The sequence below is a fragment of the Triturus cristatus genome, chromosome 4_2 (genome assembly GCF_964204655.1).
Source record: "Triturus cristatus chromosome 4_2, aTriCri1.1, whole genome shotgun sequence".
NCBI lineage: Eukaryota > Metazoa > Chordata > Amphibia > Caudata > Salamandridae > Triturus > Triturus cristatus.
Genome location: NC_140586.1, coordinates 950,043,346 through 950,064,728, shown reverse-complemented (window position 1 = coordinate 950,064,728; position 21,383 = coordinate 950,043,346).

Below are 21,383 nucleotides of genomic sequence, written 5' to 3'. Positions count from 1 at the left end.
CCTCGCTGTAAATGCTAACTTTAAAACGGCTGCTTAGAAACATGTCATGTTTGGTGTCAAACACCTTTGAATCATACCTCTCCGCCAGTTACTGGCGGGGGAGGTATGATTCCACCCTTATAGAGTGACTTATGTGAAACACCGGTACACCCGGTACCAGCTTTCTCGACCTGGGCATCACAAAATGGATGCTGCCAGCCACAGACACGAGTCTGCCCTCCTGCTGCTGAGACAAGCTCAAGCAGAGGAAGGCCTGACAATAGGTTTCCTGTCACAGGGAGGTGTGGCCACCTCCCAGACAGGCTTTAGTGTATTGGGGCTGGGTGGGTGCACTCTTAGAGTGCCAGAAAGTCTGCACTGGGGGCACATTTGGTATCCCCATGCATAGTCCAGCTCAAACCGGTTGCAGGAGTGATTTGCTCCTGCTCTGGCACGAAACTGGATAAAGGACATGGGTGTAGCCACCCCTCTGTCCTGACCCTCCCCTAGGAGGGTCCCCAGAGTTAGTCCAACCCCTTCCCTGGGTATAAAGTGGGAAACCTGACTACAGGACTTTGGATTTTACCTGGACTAAACTCTGCAAGCAGAAACCAAGTACTTCGACAGTCTACACTTCGCTGGACGACAGAAAAATCTCCCTTGGAGTAAAGGAGTTACTTCCCTGCAGCAGCAGGTGCTCCAGCGTGGAATGCTAAATTCCCTCCCACCGTCACAGACCGAAGATCTCATAGACACACACATTCAATACATACGCTGGTGGGGCCCATAACACCAACATTAACTCAGAATCGATCTGTATTTTTCCCAGGGAGGGGATTATTATCCCAAACACTGATATGAGAGGAACTGCCTCTTCTACCCTAATGAGAAACACATCTACAGTACCCTCCGTAACTCATTAGGCCCTAAATTCCACTTCTTGGTATTCCTCTCATAATTTTGGTCGGTGGATCTGCTAGTTGCTGATTTAAATGAACTTCTAATTCTAAATCATTTCAGTATAATACATTTTCTACAAATAAACAACCCAACAACTTTAGTGATGAATCCAATAATTCTTTATCTAATAAATGCAAGTTAGACCATTCTTTTATTCAAATCACCAATCGTCATATTTACCTATTCTGGCTTAATTGTCGTCTTCTAAGTCAAAGTTTGGTCATCAGTTCAGTCTATCAAAGATTCAGGGAAACAGCTGTCCTGCAGTGTCACCGTCCTCTCCGTCAGCATAACGTCAGGAAATGGTAAATTGACATGTCACCTCTCTATCCTAACGTAATTTATAGTATAATCAGTGATACAAGTAACAATATTTAGAACATCCGAGTTCGCTGATTGGACAATCAGGGATCATCCTTTGTGTTTCACACGAAAATGTCTATTAGGATATGACCTTTGTCAGTTCCGGTTCACATACAGTCTTTGTTTCAGATATATATGGCAGATTGCCCGGACTGTCCTTGGAGGGTACACGTTCTTCTGGGGTCAGGTCCAGGCCACAGTTGCTAGCAGTGACGCATGCGCACTTCACCCAGAGCCTCGTGAAATGGAGTCGGATTGTCAGAGATAGATGTCAGCCATTTTGTGGCCACTTCCGAATGGTCAACTTAAGCAAAGAAACACAAAAACTTAATTAATACATAGAAATGGCTATTAAAATGTTATTCCCTCGCTAATACCCATATGTGTGTGTATTTATCTAGCAGAAGCACAATACAATCACATCACTTAAAGCAACATATATCATGCAATTTTCTAAATGTCTATCATTAATATGCGTACAGAGTTTTAATTCACGTATTTATTAAGCCATGCAAATGCAATTCCAATGTGTAATTCTTTTGTTAATATAGTTGGTGAGTCAACACTTCAAACAAATTAGTAATATTACAATTAATTGATTATTCTTATTAATATAAACATGCAGAATGAGGGGGTATACAAATATTTCATTCCCCGCTCCAGCACAGGCACCTAAACGCATCTGACCGGTTTGCATCTCCCGAGCTCCTGAGGACTCCGAATATTTCTGCAACACAGGTGGTCCATCTGCTCTCTCAGCATTCCTGAGATCAGTATCCCTTGTGGGGACCGTGCAACCCGAACCCCTGTGCACCGTGTACTTTTGCAGCAGCCTATGCTTTTTGTCGATTCCTGAGGCTGTGCTTTGGACTACGTGTAGTCCAGACCCCGAGCAGTATTTCCACTGAAGATCTCCAGCCTCCACTCCACGAGTGCTCTGTGGGCTGGTGTTTTGTGATTCAGCTCGAGGTCCCTTTGCGATCCCTGGTCCGTTGGCCTGTGGGTCATAGCGAGGGTCACTTTGATTTTCCTTGGGCTTTCCTGGATGCTCCAGATGTGCCCTGACTCCCCATAGCTTGGAGAGTCCCCTAGACCTTGCTGGTCCACACCGCAACCTGTGTTCTCTGTCCGCGTGGGTGTCATTTGTCAAGGCTTGTTGGTGTTCAATCCGGACACGGACCCCTCAGCACTCGACATCCTTTGTGGGACAGCTCACCTCCAGACTTTGGTCGTCGTCGACATCTCCTGGTCCCCGTGGCTGCAGAGTCAAGCATCCTATCTTCACACCTGAAGCACCTGACATCGGTGGGCATTCGTCTACCAAGCCCCCGGTGACCCTGAAGTGACCCAGACTCTGTCCCCTCTGCTTTCAGGTTCTTTTCACCTCAGATCCCGGCTTGGATTCCACCGGACACTTTTCATCTTCCCGGCAGCAGCACTTCTTCGCATCACGCCATTGAAAACGACGAGGGTTTCCGACACCACTTGACCCCTATGCACTCGGCTCCGCTGGGATAGTGCAAGAACCACGGAAGCGGAATATGTCCAGAATCAGGTTTATTGCAGAAGAACAGGCAGGTACAACCGCAGGCCAGCTCCACTAACGATAACTGATCCTGCACCCCAACAGTCTAGAACTGGTGGCATCCAGTCACCTAGGAACAGGTATCTAGGATACCACATCATCCCCCTTTAACAAAATATAATAAATATAGAACAATGTAATCATGCTGTTAAACAATTAGAATGGAAAGAAATAATAACTCAATAATACAGAATGAGTAAACAATTAGAAAGAAACTAAACAAGATGAAATACATCAATAATCAGCAATGCATATGCAAAGAAGAATACATTTATGCAATTAAGGTATACAGTCACCCCCCTTCCTTCTCAACAAAATCAAAAAACTCAGAATACTAAATCTTTAAATTTCTTTGGAAGAACAATTTGTCTACTTCTTGAGGAAGAGGTAGCAGAATTTCCAACAGGACAATCTATATCATCAACAGGTAAAGACAATGCAGCTTGGGCAACTAAAGGTGAAGTACCTGAAGCACCACTTTCAGTATTGGAGTTAGTAACCTCCTCCCACAACCAGTTGGTGGAAGAAGTAAAATTGCTGTCATGAACACGGCCCCAATTCAAAACTTTGCTGCACCTTGACATTCTGCCAAAATGCCACACTTTACCATCACTCAAATTTGCAGATTTAGAGTACACTTCAATTACTCGTAAGGGATTAGAACATTTGCTGCTACCTTTCTTTGTTTTGTGTGCAAACTTTACTTTAACCCAGTCACCCCGCTTAAGGAAAACTTCTTTAGTGTTATGTTTATGATCATAATGAATTTTACACTTCTCCTGTAACTTCTTCAAATTAGATCTTACAACAGCAGGTGACCACTTGCTACAAATTTTCTTTTGATTCCAAGCAACATTATCTTTTGTGAAAGGTTCTCTACCTCTTAAAATTCTGAATGGACTATAACCAGTTCCAGTTGGTGTAATCCTGAACGCCCAAATGGTTTTAAAAAGTTATTTCCTCCAATCCTTACCTACACTAATTGAAGCTTGAATACTGCCCATTATCACTCTTTTGAATAATTCTACGATTCTGTTTCCAGCTGGATGATAAATAGGTGTCGTTTTCCCTTTAATACCATTCCTGATCAGGAAGCAATTGAATTTTTCAGCACAAAATTGAGTACCATTGTCACTTAAAATGACTTTGGGAATCCCTTCCCTTAGAAACAAACTCTCCAAACAATCAATAATGCTACCGCTTTCCATATTATCGACTAAAACTACTTCTGGCCATTTTGAAAAATTGTCTACTATTACAAATAGATACCACGGTTTCCCATCAGTATCTGAAACAGGACCTAGTAAATCAACACTCAACTCTTACCAAGGACCATTGGGAATACTCCTCTCACCTAAAGATGGTCTGAATAACAATTGTGTTTTATCAGAATTAGAACGAACACCGCAGGATTTAACTAAGTCCTCAATATCTTTGTCCATATTAGGCCACCAGTACCAGAGTTTACCTCTCTTTTTAAGTTTCATTATACCAAGATGTCCACTGTGCCAAATACTAAGAACTTTTTTTCTTAACTACTGTTCTATCACCTCTTAGAACTACATCATTGTCATCAACAGATAGTTCTTCCCTAATTTCCTAAAAGCTCCTTTGATGAGATAAAATGTCCTTCTTACAAGGCCAACCATTGACAATGAATTCCTTAATTACTGTGAGAACAGTGTCTTTAGTGTATTCTTCAATCCACTCAGATTTAGAAATAGCGTTTGGGTCTACATTTGGGTCTACTTCATGAATGGTTGCTACACTACAATTGTCTCAATCTACAAAATTAAATTCAGAAATGCAAGCTACACTAAAGTTGTCCCATTCATTTTCAGTATCGACAGAATGAGGTAGGGGGCTCTGCTCAAGAAATCCGCCGCTTGATTTTTCTTACCCAGTAAGTAAACCACATCATATTCAAAATCCAAAAGACGTAAGGTAGTTAAAGATCTGGACGCAAAAGCCACTGTGCATTCTTCATCTAATTCATTATTTTGTGTGAGTACAGCCCCTAACCCTTTATCACTTGCATCAGTGGTTATGATGCTGTGGGCAAGTGGATTGAACCCCTGCAAAGGAAGAGCACAACATAGTTCTTTTTTGATAGTATCAAAATCTTTTTGTAATTCAGAATTCAACTTAAATTCTTGTTTCACTTTGAGTAAATCTCTCAGGTTGTGAGTTTTAGTGGCAAAATTATTGACGCATTTAGAGTGGAACTCTGCGAACCCTAAAAAGGACCTTAGATCTTTTTTGAAGTCGGAGAAGGGGCTTCTTTTATAGCTTTGATAAAAAAAAATTCGGGTGAAATACCCTCTCCCCCAACCTCATGAACACAAATATGTTACAGATTTCATGGCAAATTTACATTTTCTCAACTCTGCTTTCAAACCATATTCAGAGAGGTTGCTCAGCACCAATTCTAACTGTTTGTCATGTTCCATTTGATCTCGACCCATCACCAGAATATCATCCTGAAAGTATGTTACCCCTTTTGTGCCTTTAAAAATGTTATGCATCAGCTTCTGAAAAACAGCAGCGGCTGATGCTAACCCGAAAGGCATGCGTACAAATCTATAGCATCCAAAAGGGGTAATAAATGGAGTAAGATTCCTGCTGGCAGGATGTAATAAAACCTGATGATAAGCCGAGGTCAAATCTATTGTTGAGAACCATTTTACGCCTTGAGACTGAACTAATAACTCATCAATTCTTGGAAGGGGAAATGTATCCACTATAATGTTCTTATTGAGATCTCTCAGGTCAATGCATAGATGAAGACGACCTTCAGATTTCCGTGCGACAACCAATGGGGCCAAGCACTCTGCACTTTCAACAGGCTCAATTATTCCTTTTTGCTCCAAGGAGTCAAGTTCAGTCATCACACCGTCTCTTACTTCTAATGGAATATTCCTGGCTTTATGACAAACTGGGACAGCTCCTTCTTTTAAAATGATTTTATGTACAAAGCTGTTCAGCTTCAGGTTTATTGCAGAAGAACAGGCAGGTACAACCGCAGGCCAGCTCCACTAACGATAACTGATCCTGCACCCCAACATTCTAGAACTGGTGGCATCCAGTCACCTGGGAACAGGTAACTAGGATACCACAGATAGGTAACACGGGTACCTCGGTACTCACAAGAGTGCTGGTCTTAGAACCTTCTATTCCAAAGGGTTTGCTTCAAGTCCTCTCCGTAGTGTCCGTAAACTGCAATTTTCCAACCGTGACTTTCCCATAGAGTTGTACGGAGCTCGCGTCTGTGTTCCCACACTGCACCCGTCCTCCGTGGGCTCCCTGTGTCACTCCTTTGGGTGGTTCCTCGGGGTCCCAGCGATTCTACGTGCTCTAGGCACTGTGTCTAGTGAAGTCGTTGTTGTTATACCATTTTTTTAGTATATGGTTCGGTCTCCCCCTGGAGCCCGCTGTGTATTGTGCTATTTACTATTGTTCTATTGATTAAATATTGTGTGCTTTGTGCTTTAATCACGAGATTAGTAGGAGGTTGTGATCTGGTAAAACAAACTGCTTTACATTCCTTCAAGACTTAGCCTCAAGGCTGCTCTCAATAGCTACCACTAGGATAGCTTTCATAAATGTTATCTTTAACCTAATCACCATAAGGGTCGTTTGGACTGGTACAAGGTGCCCACTTTAATTAGTGGACTGCATATATCAGGCCAACTTCTCACAGTCAAAATCATCGATTCTGCCACTAACTGAATCCCCAGTTGCTACTGAATTAGAATTCCCGCTCAAATAGGCTGATGGAGCAGTAAAGTATCTAGGTATCTGACTCTGCAGAGATATACAGGAGATCTGGCGTTTGAACTTTGGTAAACTGATAGAATGGCTGGAGTGAAAATCTAAATTTTGGTCAACTCTGCCTCTGTCCCTGGCTTGTAGAATCGCCATAACAAAAATGATAGTTCTACCCAAGTTTCTCTATCTATTTGTTAATATACCCATCCCTCTCACCCGAGCCTTTTTTACTTCTCTTAGCTCTATTTTAATATTAATAGTATGGGCTGGCAAGTAGCTGCAAGTTAGCTGGGAACTTCTAAGATGACCGATTTCACGAGGAGGCTTGGGGGCCCCTGACCTCGAACTTTACGCATTGTGTGCACAAGCCCAATTCCTCAATTTTTTGATATACCCCACTCGATTTCAGCCTCACGTTACTGTCGAGAAAGATGTGGCAGACCCAACTCCTTTGCATGCAGCTATATACAAGTTATATCATAGAACAACCGGCGAAGTAAATACGGTCGAAACACTTAGATGGGCCTGGGAAGGTGTAAGGAAGCGAGTAGGCACCCCACTGATATACGCTCCATCTACCCGTTTAGCATACAACTCACTAATCCCTATTCTGCACAACAAGGGTAACATTGCGCGAGCACAACATATGGGCCCGTCTACATTGGGAGACTTGTACCCACAAGATACTTTCCTGGAATTGCAGCAGAACCGAGTTGAATTATCCTGTTCCAACCCTGGACCTATTACTATACTACCAGCTCAGAGCAGCCTGTAAGTCCCTGCACCCTTCGTTCCCATCTCCTCTGGCCTCTATGAAGCCGCTGGAACACCTATTAGTCACCCCGTTTTCCCGTAAACGAATCACCAGATTATACAACCTTACGCAGTTAAATACTGCAGTTGCTGCCCCGAGGGCTGTACTTCAATGGAGGGTGGACCTGAACAATTTGCCCACAGACAAACAACGGGCATTATGTTGTTCCCAACTAAAATATCTATCCCCAAATTACCAGCTAAGACTCATACATTTTAAATTTATCCACAGGGTGTACCGGACCCCCTGGCAATTGCAAAAACTAGGGCTACACCAGGACGCTCGGTGCTGGAAATGCAAACTGGATAACGCAACCTTCTTGCATGTTGCATGGAGCTGCCCATACATAGCTACATTTTGGGAGGGGGTGTACAGTACCATACAGGAATTCACTGGGATATCACTAGAAATCACACCATTGGTAGCCCTGCTGGGTTACGTTGAAGGGATTATACCTGAGAGACGCTGACTCATAGCCATGATGCTACTTTTAGCAAAACATTGTTTAGCTATACAGTGGGGCGCAGATAGAGAACCCCGCATAGACGCCTGGGTGCAGAATATTGCTTGTGAGGAACAACTGGCTGCATTCTGGGATCTTATCGCTGCTACATCTTGCCCAAAACACATATGGGAACCCTTCACGTTTTGGCTCAGAGAAAGAGATGCGACAGGTGAAGACGCCGCAACATAGGACGTAGATACTTAATTCTATATTATATCCCAATTGTAAGCCTAGTTAAGATCACCCAGGGAATGTGGTTATCCCTCATATTTGTTACTAAACTTGACACACCGTGCACTCTTTACGTCATAAGTCGATGCAATATTTTTTGCCTGGACTCACATACAGGTCCACTGATACCTAATTGTTGGACCCGGCCTCGTGGCGTGGTCCTGACCCCCTTTTCAGGCCGACCGGGGACCCCTTCACCCTTCGGGGTCCCCCCTGGATTGTACACATCTACCCACACCAGCCAACGTGACCCGGCCTCCCCCCGGCCGCGGCCCCAGCGAAACCCCGACATCGAGGCACCAAGATCCGGCCCGGGGGCACCACCTGACCAATCCCCCGATCCCGGAGGAGGGGAGTGTCGATGGGACCCCCTACCGTCCCCCAACGCCTGGGTGCGATCGCTCTCCGGCCTCCCTGGGCACTGGCGCCTCTCCCGCTGGGCGTCTGGCCTCTCCCAGCCCGGCCTCTCCGCCCCTCCGGACGCAAGGGTCCGGACATCAAAGGGCTCCAGACCTATATCTGGGGCGAACCCGCACCAGGACAGTAGTTGTATCCTGGAGTCGAGAGCCCTGCTGATCGGATCGCGGCTGACCCTACGGAGAAAAGACTCTTATCTGGACCTGTACCTCGAGCCCTGCTGACTGCGTCGCGGCTCCACCTTGCTGAGGACAAGACCCTCGCGGAAACATCGGAGCCCTGCTGACGCCGTCGCGGCCCAACCTCGCTGAACGACCCTCGGAGCCCTGCTGACGCCGTCGCGGCCCAACCTCGCTGAACGACCATCGGAGCCCTGCTGACTTCGTCGCGGCTCGAGCTAGCGGAACTGACCCGTCGAGCCCTGCTGACTCCATTGCGGCTCAACCTCTTCGAGCTGCCCTTGTGTCCGGCACCCGACGCTCCAACTCCCGGAGCCCCTCCCAGCTTGAGGCTTAATACCTGGGCGCAGGGTACCCCCGTACCAGGCTGAAACTGAGACTGTCCCGCTACCCCTTCCCCACAAAGGCATTGAGACTGTCTTGCGGATCCCTCGATCCACCTGTACATATTGCCAAAGAAACCTACGATAATTACTGATAAAGATATATGAGAACTGATACTCGTGTCGAGTCCTGTGTGGTGGTGTTACTGGGCTAGTACGATTATAGGGGAAGGACCTCTCCTCGGAGGCTTCTCAGCGGCGCTCGGCTACTTCCTTGCAGTAAGGAGGCCCACTGGGTGGTCCCGCCGACTCCCCAGCGGTCCGCCTTCTAACATTTGGTGGCCAGCGACGGGATCCGAGCCGGACGCAAATCGTACAGCAAGTAACTCACCCGCTACCTAACCAGACGCAGAATAACCATGAGCAGCCAGGAGACCACCACGACCGCGGGGTTCCAACAAGAATGGTTGGAGGGATATACCCACAAAGAACTCAAACAGTTCTGCAAAGACAAAGGTATTTCGACCACCGGATTAGGCTCCAAAGAGGACATGCAGAAAGCCCTAAGAGCCTGGGTAGAGTCCGAAGCAGCATCGCCCCAAAACGAAGGAAAGTCAGAACTAAACGTAGCCTTGCAGCCAACCACGGCCCCGGCAAATGGGGGGAGAAACCGCGTGGAAGCCGGCCTATCCCCAGAAGAGATACGGGAGCGGGAGAGGGTCCGGACCCATGAATTAGAACTCGCACGACTCCGGCTGGACGGAGAACTCCTGCTGGCGGAAAAGAAGTTGGCCCTAGAGCAACTACGGTTGCAAGAAGAGATTGAGGAAAAAAAACGGCACAGAGAATTGGAGGAGAAAAAGCTAACCCTCGAGCACGAGCGGAGCCTCAAGGAACTTGAACTTAAGTCCAAAAAGGGGGAGACCGGCACCCCACGGAAACAAGGACACTCCTCCGCCGACAGAGGCGAAGGTACATATCCCCAAGGATGTCGTCAAAGAATACTACAAAAACGATGACATCCAACAATGGTTCAAAACCTACGAAGTGGCCATGACCTCCCATCGGGTACACCGGAAGGATTGGGGTGGCGGCCTATGGGGACGATTCCTCAGCGAGGGTCGAGACACCCTGCTACAGCTCCCGGACGACGTAATGACCTCGTACGATCACATGAAGGAGGCCCTGCTCACCTGCTATGGCCTCACCGCCGAAATGTACCGCCAGCGCTTCCGAGACTGCAAGAAACTCCCCGGTACCACTTGGGTGGAGTACGTTGACTTTTTAGCAGAGCCCTGGAAGGGTGGGTCAAGGGCAGCAAGGTCACCTCCTACGAGCAGCTGTTCGACCTCATTGTCTGGGAGCATCTCTCCAACAACTGTTTCGTCGAGCTAAGACAGCACCTCCTCGACAGCAAACTGACCGAGCCACGGAAGCTCGCCGTCGAGGCCGATCGGTGGGTGAACACCCGGGTCCCCCGGAACTCAATGGGGGAGTACCAGCGGAACGCCACAGGACCCCCCCGCCAGCGCGGCGGAGGAGGGGGATCAAACCAGAACCGAGACTTTACAGCAGGGCCGCCCCGGAGTCCTCCTCGGGGTCCGCCCTCGAACCGCACGTCCCCGACCCTAGCACGAAGGGGGACAACCCCAGCCCGACCAGGACCTTGGACAACGGTAACCTGCTACAGCTGCCAACAACCAGGACACTATGCCAGTGACCCATCCTGCCCCATGAACCGACGAAGCAGGGCCACCGGGCCCCTGCCCCGACAGCTGGCAGCCGCCGCCCTGGGGGAAAGGGAAGAGGAGGAAGAGAACCCCGACGCCGGGTCCACCGAGTGGGAGCCGGCCGCGATGTCCCTCGTATGCCTGGGCAGCCGAGAAATGGTGCCCCAAACCCCCATCCCGATTAACACCCAGAAATACCAGCAGTGGGTCACCATTAATGGACGCCGGGCCGAAGCCCTCCGTGACACTGGAGCCAGCGTAACCGCTGTCCGCTGCCACCTGGTGACCTCCGAACAGATCCTGCCTCATGTACTATGCCCCGTCCGGACGGCCGACAACACCGAGAGCATGTGCCGGATGGCCCGGATTCCATTCGAGTGGGGAGGAGTGTCAGGCCTGCTGAAAGTAACCGTCCGCGACGACGCCCCGGTGGACTGCTTCCTGGGGAACGACCTGGAAAGTTCCCCCTGGGCCCAGGTCGAGCGCTGGGAGCACCTAGGGATGCTGGGACTGCCTGAATGGGCCTGTGCCACCACCCGGTCCATGACCACTCAGGGCCACCGACCAACCGTAGCGGTGGCCCCCGACGAGCCAGAGGGGCCCAAACCACCACCTTCCTCTGTCGAGGAGGAACCCGACGCGGATGCCGGGCCGTCCGAACTTCCCCAGAACGAGATCGCCTCCCTCGGCGAACTCCCTGAACTTGCACAGTGGCGCCACGACGGGGGCCCCACCAGGGAACAGTTCCAGCAAGAACAGAAAACCTGCCCCTCCCTCGAGGGGACCCGACAGCAGGCGGCCGCCCAGGCCGCCGGTGACCAAACAGGAACGCACTGGGTCTATTGGGACAATGACCTGCTCTACAGCGAGCAGAAGATCGCAGAACTAGGGGCCGGTCGAGTGCTGGTGGTCCCCCTCCGATTCCGAAGATTCCTCCTCAATTTGGCACATGATGTGCCCCTCGCAGGGCACCTGGGGCAAGACAAAACGTACAGCCGCCTGGTGACCCACTTCTCCTGGCCCCGAATGCATAAGGACGTGGAAAATCACTGCCGGACCTGCCCGACCTGCCAAGTCAGCGGGAAGACTGGGGGACGGGTCAAAGCCCCTCTCCAGCCCTTCCCGGCCGTCAACACCCCGTTTGAGCGAGTGGGAATCGACATAGTGGGGCCCCTGGACCCCCGAACCGCCCTGGGTCACCGCTTCATCCTCGTCCTAGTCGACCACGCCGCCCGATACCCTGAGGCCATCCCTCTCCGAACTGTGACAGCCCCCGTGGTGGGCCGGGCCTTGATGGGAATCTTCTTGAGAGTGGGATTCCCCCGGGAAGTGGGGAGCGACCGAGGTACAAACTTTATATCAAAATACATGCGGTCCCTATGGCAACAATGCGGGGTCACCTACAGGTTCACCACCCCGTACCACCCCCAGGGGAACGGACTAGTCGAACGTTTCAACAGAACACTGAAAGGGATGATCAAGGGCCTGGAAGAGCCCCTGAGGCGGAAATGGGACGTCCTGCTGCCCTGCCTCCTATTTGCCTATCGGGAGGTCCCACAGAAGTCTCTAGGGTTCAGCCCCTTCGAACTCTTATACGGACACCCTGTCCGAGGTCCCCTCAGCCTGGTCAAGGAAGGCTGGGAGACGAACATCCGAAATGCCCCTCCCGACGTCTACCGGTACCTCCTGACTCTGCGGAACCAAACCCGGAGGTTCCGGACACTGGCCGAGGCCAACCTCGAGGCCAGCCAAGAGGACATGAAACGCTGGTATGACCAGAACGCCTCCTCCATTTGGTTCGAGCCGGGCCAGCAAGTCTGGGTCATGTCGCCCGTGGACCCCTGTGCCCTCCAGGACAAATGGACCGGGCCCTTCAAGGTGGTGGAGAAGAAGAGCCCCGTCACCTACCTAGTCGACCTGGAGTCCCCCAGGAACCCCCTCCGGGTTCTACACACAAGCCGGCTCAAACCCCACTTTGCCCGAACGGAACTAAGCCTGCTGCTGGCTACCGACGATGGGGGCGAGGGCGACTCCGAGCCCCTACCCGACCTCCTGAGAACCTCCGACCAAGACGGCTCCATAGAGGGCGTCAAACTCTCCACCACCCTGACCTCGGAACAACGCCACGACTGTCAACAGCTGCTGCAACCCTTCGCTGCCCTCTTCTCCCTCACTCCCGGGGTCACTCCCTGGTGCGTCCACGACGTCGACACCGGGGACAGCCCCCCCGTGCGACACCGGGCCTACAGGGTGCCCGACCGAGTGCGTGCCTGCATCCAAGCCGAGGTCGCCAAGATGCTAGCCCTCGGGGTCATCGAACCTTCCGACAGTCCCTGGGCCAGCCCGGTGGTCCTGGTGCCGAAGGCCGCCGCCCCAGGCACCGCCCCAGAACTCAGATTTTGCGTGGACTACCGAGGGTTGAATGCCGTCACCAAGACCGATGCCCATCCCATTCCTCGGGCCGACGAACTAATCGACCGCCTAGGAGCCGCCCGGTACCTAAGCACCTTCGACCTCACTGCCGGATACTGGCAGATCAGGCTCACCCCCGGCGCCCATGAGCGATCCGCCTTCTCCACTCCCGATGGGCACTACCACTTTTGGGTGATGCCCTTCGGCATGAAAAATGCCCCGGCGACCTTCCAAAGACTAGTGAACAAGGTCCTGGCCGGACTGGAAGCGTTCAGCGCCGCCTACCTGGACGATATTGCCGTATTCAGCAGCCACTGGCCGAGCACCTGGAGCACCTCGGGGAAGTTCTGGCCGCCCTCCAGAGAGCCGGACTCACGATAAAGGCCAGCAAATGCCAGTTAGGCCAGGGATCCGTGACCTATCTGGGCCATCAAGTGGGGAGCGGCCAGGTGGCTCCCCTCCAGCCAAAAATTGATGCCATCAAGACCTGGGAGCCCCCAGCCACCCAAACCGCTGTCCGGGCCTTCCTGGGCCTCACGGGCTATTACCGGCGGTTCATCCAAAACTATGGGAGCATTGTGGGACCCCTCACGGAGCTTACGTCCAAGAAGCAACCCAAAAAGGTGAACTGGACACCCCGCTGCCAGGCGGCCTTCGAGACCCTCAAGACAGCAATTTGTACCGCTCCTGTGCTGCAAGCCCCCGACTACAGCAGGGAATTCATAGTACAGACCGATGCCTCAGAGTACGGGGTGGGGGCGGTCCTGTCCCAAGTAAATTCGGAAGGCCTTGACAGACCAGTGGCCTTCATCAGCCGGCGACTGCTGCCCCGGGAGCAGAGATGGAGCACCATCGAGCGAGAGGCCTTCGCCGTGGTATGGGCCCTCAAAAAGCTCCGACCCTACCTCTTCGGCACCCACTTTCGGGTCCAAACCGACCACCGGCCCTTGCGGTGGCTAATGCAAATGAGAGGAGAAAACCCGAAGTTGTTGCGATGGTCCATCTCTCTGCAAGGGATGGACTTCACAGTAGAACACCGGCCCGGCAACGACCACGCCAATGCTGACGGCCTGTCCCGTTTCTTCCGCCTTGGCGAGGAGAACCCCCAAGGAGATGCGTGACTCTCCCTGCCTTCGGCTGGGGAGGACGCCTGTTGGACCCGGCCTTGTGGCGTGGTCCTGACCCCCTTTTCGGGCCGACCGGGGACCCCTTCACCCTTCGGGGTCCCCCCTGGATTGTACACATCTACCCACACCAGCCAACATGACCCGGCCTCCCCCCGGCCGCGGCCCCAGCGAAACCCCGACATCTAGGCACCAAGATCCGGCCCGGGGGCACCACGTGACCAATCCCCCGATCCCGGAGGAGGGGAGTGTCGATGGGACCCCCTACCGTCCCCCAACGCCTGGGTGCGATCGCTCTCCGGCCTCCCTGGGCACTGGCGCCTCTCCCGCTGGGCGTCTGGCCTCTCCCAGCCCGGCCTCTCCGCCCCCTCAGGACGCAAGGGTCCGGACATCAAAGGGCTCCAGACCTATATCTGGGGCGAACCCGCACCAGGACAGTAGTTGTATCCTGGAGTCGAGAGCCCTGCTGATCGGATCGCAGCTGACCCTATGGAGAAAAGACTCTTATCTGGACCTGTACCTCGAGCCCTGCTGACTGCATCGCGGCTCCACCTTGCTGAGAACAAGACCCTTACGGAAACATCGGAGCCCTGCTGACGCCGTCGCGGCACAACCTCGCTGAACGACCCTCGGAGCCCTGCTGACGCCGTCGCGGCCCAACCTCGCTGAACAACCATCGGAGCCCTGCTGACTTCGTCGCGGCTCGAGCTAGCGGAACTGACCCGTCGAGCCCTGCTCACTCCATCGCGGTTCAACCTCTTCGAGCTGCCCTTGTGTCCGGCACCCGACGCTCCAACTCCCGGAGCCCCTCCCAGCTTGAGGCTTAATACCTGGGCGCAGGGTACCCCCGTACCAGGCTGAAACTGAGACTGTCCCGCTACCCCTTCCCCACAAAGACATTGAGACTCTCTTGCGGATCCCTCGATCCACCTGTACATATTGCCAAAGAAACCTACGATAATTACTGATAAAGATATATGAGAACTGATACTCGTGTCGAGTCCTGTGTGGTGGTGTTACTGGGCTAGTACGATTATAGGGGAAGGACCTCTCCTCGGAGGCTTCTCAGCGGCGCTCGGCTACTTCCTTGCAGTAAGGAGGCCCACTGGGTGGTCCCGCCGACTCCCCAGCGGTCCGCCTTCTAACACTAATGTTTCTATGTTTACCTCCGACTGATCTGCCTTGTATATATGGTCTGTAAGATAACACATTGTGCATAGAATAAGAACACCTATGGATAAATGGATGCAACACAGTACGGTTATGCTTTGATCTACAAATGGACACTGTGAGCTGTAACCCTGGAAGGTAGCTGTATAGTTGGTTATTGAGTTCCTGAATGTAACTGCATATATTTGGAAAATGTCAATAAAAAATAAAAAAGTAAATAACATCTAGGTGTCGTTCATTTTATTATCTTCTCATTTATTCTAACACTACTTACATATAGCTTGCTGTGTGGATAAGTCAAAGTGTTCCTCTACAAATAAATACACAGCTAACTTTTGCCAGTTCTACAAATAAATACACAGCTAACGTTTGCCAGTTATTGTACCTGTTCTCCAATAACTTGTACTACATTTGTAGATACCATCACCTCTTTCATTATAGGATTGCCATTCTTCATTAAATAACATTGTCCTCCATAATCAATAGCATAAACGAATCTATTATCTTGGAGATAGCTTTCTTCATTAAAGAAAGACTCTGCACTAGAACTATGTATGCATTCTCCACTAAAAACTGTACAAAAGTAACTTCTATTCACTATTTTTTTCTGGTATTGTTTCCTCATGCACACCATTTTGCAAGAGTCTTCATTCTATTTATGATCAAAATGCAAAGCTTCCTCTTCAAATCTAAGGCTTATCAACTACTCTCTCAACTCGTTCTTTCTGTTTCAGTACCTCTCTCCTTTTTCTATACTTCTTCTTCATAGTTCTCTGTAGATTTATAAATACTCTACTACGAATCATCCCGGCTCTCATTTCCTTGAACTGCTCCTGTCTCCTGGTTAAGGGGTGTTCATCTTTTTTACATTATTCCCTGTTCTTGTTACATAGATTTTGGCCACTGTTATTCTTTAGTTTAAATTTTATTTTCATTATTTTGTAATCTTTGGAAAGTCCACATATATTTTTAAGAAATGACTTTGTTCTCTTACCAGTAGCTCTTTTTTCTTTCACCACTTTTTCTTCATTTTGCCCCTGATGTGTCTCAGTTCTGCATAGATACTGTACTTATTGCTGTTCCTTTTTCCTGCAAGCTTTCGTAGGCATTCTGTCTAAATAGAAAAACAGTTTTTATGTTATGTTCCAGTTTTAAATCTACAAATCAACCTACCTACATAACTACATGCACTTACTTCAATATACCAATCCCAAACCAAAACACAAAACTTAATTTATTACTTACCTTTTAATATTATAGCACCCTCTCCTATAACACAGGTGCACCATATCTCAGTTCTCACTTATACATGCTAACTTTATCCCTTTGGTACTAATTTTTATAATAAACATCAACCAAAGTACATAAGTACATACAGGGTCTCAATACTATAAATCCAAAAACACAATATAAGACTATTTCTGTGCATCTCTATCACTGTCAGTGGTATATTTAGTGTTTCAATACATTTCTACTTATATAAGTCAGATTTAAATTTTGAGAAACACTGCATATACAAATCTGCACATTAATCTGTATCTCAGCGTATAGCTCACTAATTCTTCCAAGTAGATGCAAACCATGTGTGACAGGTTACATATATAATTCACCACATGGTTCTAAAAGAGTACATATTCCTCACTAAATCTTGTAAATACATGTGTCTGGTTGAGTGCAACAATACTCCCTGGATGATTGGATGAGTGCATAGATAGTGCCCAGGTAATTTCCTCAGAATATAGGCAGTGCCTTCATGATTCCCTGAGTATGTAGGAACTACATCAGTGGTTCCATATGTGCATAGTTAGTGCCTGTGTATTCACATAACTATATTGCTACTATCTGGGTGATTGGATGAACGCATGGGTGTTGCCTGTGTAGTTCAAAGAGTACCTAATTAGTGCCTGTGTGATCAGATTGTAGAAATCAAAACCTTCTCTGGGGCTTCACTGATACACCTGGTCCTTTTAAACCACCAAAGAAGAGATTGGCACAGAAGCTGTAATATAAAAGACATCTTTTTATTTAACCTCTAAAGAGGGAAAAATGCGTCATACAGAATTCTCAAATCACTGTAGGAGACATTTCTAAGGAGTACAGAGAACAGGGGCATTATATACCCACACGGGGGCTGAAAAAAGGCAGTACAAGTACACATGAGAAGAGTTACACACATAGATGGTCATACAGAAAATGCACAGTCAACAAGTAGGAGGAGTAATAAGTTGCTGACATCAGTTAGAACAGCCTGACAGTTCTATACTAGGAACAGGTGCACTCTATTAGCTAAGCACCTCTGAGCATGTGCAAGACTCTGGGAGAGGGAAACAGCAAATGGCCAGCACATAGCTAACTAAAATGGCTGCCAAGTACAAAATGGCTTTCAGCTCATGCTAAGAGATTAATGCAATCTTCAACAAGATGAGTGCATGTGTAGAGCCCGGGCGATTGAATAAGTCTAGATATTATACTTGATATCTCATTCCATACATGCCTCTCTAAGAGGATACATTGCTCTGTTACTCAGCGTGCACATACATCAGTAAGTTTCTAAAACTGAAAACAACAATTCTCACCTTTTGAAACCACAAAACGGTTTATTTATGGCATACCTACATCATGTTGCTAATATTTCTTGTGTCTTTAAAACATATATTTAGCATTTCTCAAAAAAAGTTACATACCAAGTAAGGCTTGCACACAAACTCTCAAAAGACATTCTATACTATCAACCCTCCCCAATTTTTAACAGGCACTCTCACACCCATTCATGTACTGATAGACACACTATCACACCCATTCACAACCTATACAGACACTGTCACACACATTTACAAACTCATGCAGACACTGTTACACCCATTCACATACTCAAACAGACACTGTCCTACCCAGTCACATACTGATAGAGACACTGTTATACCCTTTCACAAACCCATACAGACACTGTTGCACCCATTCACAAACCAGTAGATACACTGCCACGCCCATTCAAAACCTATACAGGCAATGAAACACCCATTCAGATAACAATAAAGCGATGGCCATGCCTATTTACACTGTCACACCCATTCACAAACCTATGCACACACTGCCACACCCATTGAAATACCTAAAAAGAGACTCTCACTGGTTAACAGGTCAAACCTTTGGAATATTTTGTTGGAAAAGGGACTTGATCCTTGTCTAGTTTATTTTTTAGCTAATCTCCATCAAGATCTGACGGCTTCGGTTAGGATATCCCAGGCTGGTGATTGCACTAGAGGGGTGTCCGGCAGGGTTGCATTTTGGCACCCCTCCTTTTTACTGTTTATATTAATGATCTGGATAAATCACTTCTGGAGGCAGCTCTGGATATTCCGTGTGTGGGAGACTGCCCAATCCCTGTTCTCCTATACACGAATGACGCTGTACTTTTAGCCCGCACTGCGGTAGGCCTGCAGCGGCTTTTAGATGCTTTTGGGGCGTATATGCACTCTCTGGACTTGATTGTGAATGATGGAAAGTCACTAGGTCAGTAGGTCACAGAGCTAGAAAAACTAAACCCTTCTACTGTAATGGAGCGGAAGTTTCCCCGTGTCCTTTTTTACTTACCTGGGGATCCTTTTTGACGCTAGGTCATCATGGGTTTTGCAACAAAAAGTTAAAAAGGACGGAGTCACACGATCTTCTTTATCTCTTTAAGGGTTTGCACAGCGGTTGGGGGCCAGACCGATAGAGGCTATGCTAAAGGTTTATAGAGCTTAGTGTTTGTCCATTGCGGCCTATGGATCCTCTATATGGGGCTTTAGAACATTGGAATGTGGAGGACTCCATTGCAGACAATGGAGTGCTCCATGCTTCTACGGGTCGGTAAAGGCCCGCAGAGCAACATTCCAATGTTTTACAAAAGCCTCTCGAAGCTCGAGGGGATTTAAATCTCCTCGAGCTTCGAGAAGCCTTTGTTTAATTTCTTAGAACATTCTGCCCTCTAGTGGCAGAATGTTCTAATAGCCTTATAGCCCTTCGTAGCAGGGCTATACCGCTATTAAAGTCCCGCTGCTTTTGTTAAAGTCCCTCGCCTTCGGCTCGGGCCTTTAACGCTGCAGCGGGCCTTTAATAGCCGGTATAGCCCGCTACGGCGGGCTATAAGGCTATAATAAAGACCAGGTTGGGATACAGATAGCTGAAAATAAATTTGTACGGAGTCTTCTGTCTGTACCACAATCCACCCCATCGTATGATATACATCAGGAGTTAGGACTAGGTTACGTTACTGATATTTTGAGTACAGCTCCGTTGCTTTGCTGGCTCAAAACGTGGCTAAACACTGATTCAATCCTGAATCATCTGATTTTACGGGACTGCGTTAAGTTAGATAAGCCTTCTAAAATTAAGTGGCTGTGGTATGTTAAAAGCATGTTATCTAAAATAGGATGGCCAGAACTTTATGAGGACCCTGATAAAATCCGGAAGGAGGATGTGATGTGGGTAAAATCGAATTTTAAGAATTTTTTGATGCTGGGGTGAGAAGAACAGGAGCTATGCAAACCTTTAGTTAGGGCTCATTCCTTGTTAAAAACAACTATTAATATGGAACCTTACCTGTCAATGGTAAATAAGCCTTATCATCGCTGGCTCCTAATTAGGCTCCGCTTTAATTTGATTCACTTCACATTGGGGGATTACAAGGGATGGTGTAATCCTGATGACGCAGAACCCTGCCAATGCGGAAAATTTTCATCCCAGGATACTTTACATTTTTTGATGTTCTGTGACTTTTATTCTAATATTCGAATGAGATTTCTGGTACCCATCCTGAGAGGAAAGGGTTTTTCTCAGGTTAGACCAGCGTTAGTTTTTCTACAGTCATTGAGTAACTCTGGTGACATTTTTAATTTTGCATCTTTCCTCGTAGCGGCGGTGAGGTTAAAAAAAAAGAAACTTGATGATGATTCCTTCCTAATTAAGAGTTTATGGACTAATATTATTTGAGAGAGAGAAAAAAAAATTTGGTAACTCGGATAAGGGGTTTTATCCTGTGATAGTGTTTTAAATATTAAGCTTAAATGAACTGCAACATTGTCTGTGTATTTTAATTATTATGTTAACCCCTTCTGTGCCCATGACGAGATAGTCTCGTCATGGAGCGCGATTGCGCTGTGCCCATGACGAGACTATCTCGTCATGGACCCCGCCCGCTAATACAATGCCCGGCACAGGAGGGGGAAAGGGCGGGGCACTCAAGGGGTTAAATGATCTGTAATATTGTTTATGTCTGTTGTTTGTTTTGTACTTTTATGATTTTAACTAATCGAATAAAGTGGATTGACTGTCTGACTGACTGCCTACCTAAAAAGAGACTCTCACGCGCATTTGCATACTGATAGGCACACTACCATACCCATTCACAAACCTATACAGATACTGTCACGCCCATTTACAAACCCATGCAGGCACTGAAACACCCATTCAAATATCAATAAAGACACTGTCACACCCATTCACAAACCTATAGAGACAGTGTCACACCCATTTAAAAACCTATACACACACTGTCACACTCATTGACGTACCTAAACGGACACTCTCATACCCATTCACATACTGACACACTACCACACCCATTCACAACCTATACAGACACTGTCACACCCATTTACAATTGTAATTGTAATTGATTTTTATATAGCGCTAATCACTGGTGGGTCTCTTTCAGAGGAGTAGCCAGAGGCCGTGGGCAGATGAAAGCCCCAAAGTGTGGTGAGTGTAGACAGTGCCCAGTACTTCCCTAAACAGGAGCATTTTGAGTTGTTTCCTGAATGGGAGAAGAGCCGGTTCTTT